We start from the raw sequence: 6,497 nt of genomic DNA on the forward strand, positions 1-6,497 counted from the left end.
CCCCTTTGAAAGTCTTATTTCAGATTAGTTGGTACCAATTAAGAATGTACTATTCACTTTCTAGCATTGGTATGCTGGTGGGTTCATACCCATCTGCTGAAGTTGTAGAATATACTTGACCAAAGTTGCAGTTAGGCAAGAGGTGAAGAAAAATGGATAAGGGATCTCCTCCCAGAGTTTAAAATCAGGCCCTAATCAAGGAATCTCCCCTTCTTGCAGGATGTAGGGCATAGGGGCGTGGGGAATGGTTTCACAGTTTTTTACCTGTAGGGTTTTAAGAATTGCTATGGACCAGAGAATGCTATGTATCTCCTCTTATTTCCAATTTTAAAGTGGTAACATTTTTGTATCATGTCTTTGCTCCCCTTTTGAATATTAGGTGTGCTGGAAGCAAAGAACTTGTCTTTTTAGTCATAGGTTACCGGCCCAAGGGGAAGATTGAATACCACCTGGAGATCCTGAATGTTGAGCTGGATTCAGCAACGGGCTGGGACTTTGATTTTCTTCCTTGGGTGGGGTGTTTTAAGTGTGGAAAAAAGAATGAAATATTTCAGTGACAAAAAGGTACAGAAAATTTCTACCCATTCACCATACTGTTTTTTCTTTCTGGAGACAAACAAAGTCTACATTTCTCTGTCTCCATTTTTCTCAGCAGAAGGGAGGCATTCTTCAAATGGTTGGGGAACATAAACTGAGTCCTGGCCAATGATATGAGGGTGGAAGTTATATAGACCACTTTCAGGTATGACATTTTACAAAAAGATCAAAGATGTAGTTATGGTTATGAGTGAGATGAGTAAACTTATTTCATCCTTTCTCTCCCACTGAATAGAATTTTAAAACCTGGGCAGAATGCATGAAAGATTCTGAAAAGTATATAGCAGCAGGTGAACTGGAACAACATAGAATTTGAAGTACAATCCAATTGGTGGTGAATTTACCACATTTTCCCCCTCTGGTATACCCTGACCTCAATTCAGTGTTTCAGGCCTGGAAACCTAGAATTGAGCACTATAGCTCAGACAGAGGGAGTTCCAGGAGAAGTCTTGGCTTGAGGCCTGGAAAAGAAAAGTTCTAATGCTCAGTGAGAATATAGATATGCCATAATTCCTGTTTTCTGATCTTTTCCTCTTTTCTTCATTCTTTTATTCCCTAGTCCACCTAGGTAATTCTAATTTAATAATGATACAGGTAAGGTAAAAGTAAAAAGATGGGAAAAGATGCACCATGAAAGCACGTATAAAAAGAAAGTTGGAATGGCTATATTAATATCAAAGTGAGCAAAAGAAATTTCCAGTGATAAAGAGGGATATTATATATGTTAAAATGATCAATTTACCAAGAATACATACAAACACTAAGTGTATATGTAACTAATAGTGGAATTCTATGATACATGAAGCAAAAACTGACAGAAATGGAAGGAGAAAGAGACAAATTCACAATTATATTTGGAGATTTAACACTCCTCTTTCAGTCATAGTTATAATGAATACATGGAAAATGAGTAAGGGTATGGAAGAAATGAGGAATGCTATCACCCAACTGGCTCTAACTGACATTTATAGAACATGCCACTCAACAGCAGCAGAATACAGATTCTTTTCAAGTGCATCTGGAACATTCAACAAGATAGGCTATATCCTAGATCATAAAACAAATTGAAGAGAACTGAAATGAAACAAATTAAGTTCTGAGGCTATGATAGAATCAAACTAGAAATTAATAACAAAGCTAATTAGGAAAATTGTTAAATACTTGGAATTTAATAATCTAATTTCTAAATAATTAATAGGTCAAAGAGGGAGTCTCAGAGGAAATTAAGAAATATTTTGAGGCAAGTAAAAGTAAAAATACAAACTATGGGATGAAGCTAAAGCAGTGCTTAGAGGGAAAATTATAACATTAAATGTGTATATACATATTAAAAAAAGAGAAAGGTCTCAAATCAAGAACTTAAGCTTCTAACTTAAGACACTAGAGAAAGAGCAAATTAAACTCAAATCAGAAGGAAGGAAATTATAAAGACAAGAGCAGATAAAAAATAAAATTGAAAACAACAAATAATAGAGAAAATCAAGGAAACTGAAAGCTGATTCTTTGAAAAGATCAGTAGAATCCACAAAACGCTAGCAAGACTGCCAAACAAAAAAGAGAAAAGGCTCAAATTACTAATATCAGGAATAAAAGAAGGGACATCACTACGAACCCTGCAAACATTAAAAGGAAAATAAAGGAATACAACAAACAAATCTACTCACATAAATTCAACAAATTAGAAGAAATGGAACAATTCTTGAAAATAGCAAATTCCCCAAACTTACCCCAGCTAAATAGATAACCTCTATAGTTCCATAAATATTAAAGAAATTGAATTTGTAGTTTAAATCTTCTGAAAAAGAAATCTCCAAGTCCAGTTGGTTTCACTGGCAGCTGGCAAATTCTATGAACCATTTAAAAAAGAATTTGCACTCATTCTCACAATCTCTTTCAGAAAAATAGAGGAAAATGGAATACTTTCAAACTTATTTTATTAGGTCAACAGTATACTAATAGCAAAATCAGACAAAGACATTACCAAAAAAACCTACAGATCAATATCTCTCATGAGCATACCTGCAAAAAATCCTTAAGAAAAAATTAGCAAGTTGAATTCAGCAATATGCAAAAAGAAGCATACACCAGAGCCAAGTGGTATTAATCCTGAGAATGCAAGTTTGGTTCAATATTTGGAAATCAATCAGTGTAATTCACCTTATTAACAATCTCAAGAAGAAAATCCACAAAATCATATCAATTGAGGAAGTAAAACATTTGGGAAAATATAACGTTTATTTATGATAATAACCCTCAGCAAACTAGAATAAAAGAAACTTCCTTAACCTGATAAAAGTTATCTACAAGAGACTCTACCAATAATATTATACTTAATAGTGGAAAACCAAATGCTTTATACCTAAGATGGGGGAAAAGGCAAGGACTTATGCTCCCCTCACTTCTATTTAACATTATACTGAAAGTCTTAGCCAGTGCAATAAGACAAGAAAAAGAAATAACAGGCATATGGATTGGCAAGGAAGAAAGAAATTGTTCCTATTCCCAGACATGATTGCCTATGCAGAAAAATCTGTGAAAAACTTTTAGAATAATAAATGCATTTACCAAGGTTACAGGATATAAGCTCAGTACATAAAAACCAGTCTTGGGCTTCCCTGGTGGCGCAGTGGTTGAGAGTCCGCCTGCTGATGCAGGGGACACGGGTTCGTGCCCCGGTCCGGGAAGATCCCACATGCTGCGGAGTGGCTAGGCCCATGAGCCATGGCTGCTGACCTGTGCGTCTGGAGCCTGTGCTCCGCAACAGGAGAGGCCACAACAGTGAGAGGCCCGTGTACCACACACACACACACACAAAATCAGTCTTATTTCTAAATTCTAGCAATATACAACTGTAAACCAAGATTTTAAAATCAATACAATTTAAAATATTTTAAAAAATGAGATATATAGGTATGAATCTAACAAAACATGTGCAGGACTTGTATACTGAAAATTACAAAACCCCTATGAAAGAAATAAAAGAAAACCTAAATAAATAGAAAGACCTACCTGTTAATTAGAAAACTCCATGGTAAAGATGTCAATTGTTCCTAAATGAGTCTGTAGATTTAATGTAGTACTAATAAAATCCCAGCAGAGTTTCTGGTAGATATAGAGAAACTGATTCTAAAATTTATATGGAAAGGTAAAGACACCTGAATAGCTAAAACAATTTTGAAAATGAAGAATAAAGTTTGAAGAATCACACTACCCAATTTAAAAACTTATTATAAATCTACAGTATTCAAGGTAGTGTGTTATTGGCAAAGCAGTAGACATATAGATCAATTGAACAGAATAGTGAATCCAGAAATACACCCACACAAATATGGCTAATTGGTTTTTGACAAAGGTGAAAAAGCAATTTAATGCAGAAGAGATAGTCTTTTCAACAAATGTTGTTGGAACAACTGCACAGTCAGATTGAAAAAGAAAACAAAACTTCTTGATGTAAACTTCATACTTTATACAAAAACGAACTCAGAATGGATGGTAGATATAAATGTAAAAAATCTAACTAAACATTTTAGGAGACAACAGAAGAAAAAAAATCTATGTTGGCCTTGGGTTTGGTAATGAATCTGTAGACATCATACCAGAAGTACAAACCACAAAAGAAAAAATGGATAAATTGGATTTAATTTTTTTAAAGTTTTCTTGCATTGGGGCTTCCCTGGTGGCACAGTGGTTAAGAATCTGCCTGCCAATGCAGGGGACATGGGTTCAAGCCCTGGTCTGGGAAGATCCCACATGCTGTGGAGCAACTAAGCCTGTGTGCCACAACTACTGAAGCCCGCGTGCCTAGAGTCCATGCTCCACAACAAGAGAAACCACCACAATGAGAAGCCCACACACTGCAATGAATTGTAGCCCCCAGCTCGCTGCAACTAGAGAAAGCCCGTACACAGCAACAAAGACCCAATGCAGCCAAAAATAAATAAATAAATAAATTTATTTTAAAAAATGTTTTCTTGTATTAGGACATTTATGAGAATGGAAAGACGTGCTACAAATTGAGAGAGAATGTTTGCAAATTACAGATCTGACAATGGACTTGTATCTAGAGTATATAATGAATTCAAAACACAGCAATAAGAAAACAAATAATTCAAATAAAAATGCACAAAAGACACTTCACCAAGAGGATATAATGAAAACTAATAAGCACATGAAAAGATGTTTGACATCATTAGCCATTTTGGGAAATACAAATTAAAACCATGACAAGTTACCACTATATATCTATTAGAATGACTAAAATAAAAAAAAAATACTGACAATACTAAGTGCTAGTCAGGATGCAGAGCAACTAGAACTTTCATACAGTGTTGTGGGGAATACAAAGTGGAGTGGAGCAATTTTCTCCTTTGAGTTTCCTTCATTCACTCAACAAATATTATTGAGTGCTCACTGTAGGCACTCAATAATATTTGTTGATGAATGAACTCAGGGGAGAAAAATGATTCCCTTCCACCTTGCTTTCCCATAACTGTAATGATTAATCATGGTATAACTGCCCCACGCTGACCTTTTTGAGTAGGAATGGGATGGATATTTTGGGTGCCTGAACTTGGATCTTCCTAAGTCATTTTCCATGGGTTTAGCACTCCTAAGGGAGGAATTTTCTAGAGATCTGAGGTTAGGACCCTTTCTATGGCTCTGTTTTGTATTCAGAGCATGTTTGGTAAGAGTACATAAGCAAGTATCAACCCCCTGAAATGCCAGGCTTGTATAAATGCAAGTGTACTTCTGTTTTCAACTGCCTTACTACATCTAGCAACTGATATCAAGCCACTAGGATACTTAGGTCTGAGGAGGATTTGAGTGGAATGGCCATTTGCGTATCTACAGCTTCTTCAAACAGTGGAAAGCATTAGGGGACATAGTTTGTCTGCTTTGGCTGATTTCCCTGATATGCCACCGTCACACAATTCCATGGCCTGTCCAATCATCTTCTGTCTTGGGCAGCAGCAGCCCTGGTCTTTCAGAGAATATGTTTTTCAGGTCCCTTTTCACTCTTCATTTTTACCTGAAAGGAAATATCCAAATAATTTAGGTGGTGATATAGATGTGGATTTCCCAACACTTACATCTTTCTTCTTGATAATGCATTTGGACCAAATCCTAATAATCTGTTCTTTAAAAATCAAGTAGAATCATTATTAAAACCTGAACTACAGATTCCTGTGAATTCCCATCTCCCATTCCCTTCTCATGAATTTCCCTCCTGTGGATTCCAAGTTCACAAAACGTTGAGCTGATCAGAAGCAAAATGTATCTTTAGGTGTCAAACATTAGTAATTAAGGGATTCTTTGGACTTTATCTATATTGGTGTTATGAGACTTCAGGATTTCCAGTTATATGTGTAGAAAATGTAATTAAAATTAGTTTCTAATTAAAAATATTAGAAAATAATTTCCATCTGAAAAATTCCACAGGGATTGTTATTCAAAAGGTCATTAAAATCATTGTGTTGCTGTTAAAGACTCTTCATTTTTGTCATTTACACAAAACTTTGGGATTTTCTTCCTTTGGTCTTGATCACCTGTGACTTTATCCTGTTAATTATGAAACATTGTCTTAATAGAAAGTTTCCCTTAGTTAGGGGAAAATCAGTAGTTCCCTGAGTATAATTTGTTTCTTGATGAGAGAAAAAACTATGAGAAATAAAGTGTGTTAAATTATGTGGAAAATAATTTACACAATTTGCTTTATAACTTGCAAATAAATATCATTTTATTTTTGCCTGTGTATAATACTAAACACAATGCTGTCATTGAGTGTTTTTAGGTGTAGCCCATGATAAAGCAAAGTAATTGGTATGTTTGTGTGCAAGTTATACCCAGATATAATATATATATGTATATACATATATACATATATATGTTTTCTTCCTAAT

This window comes from Globicephala melas, chromosome 2, assembly GCF_963455315.2.
Source record: "Globicephala melas chromosome 2, mGloMel1.2, whole genome shotgun sequence".
NCBI lineage: Eukaryota > Metazoa > Chordata > Mammalia > Artiodactyla > Delphinidae > Globicephala > Globicephala melas.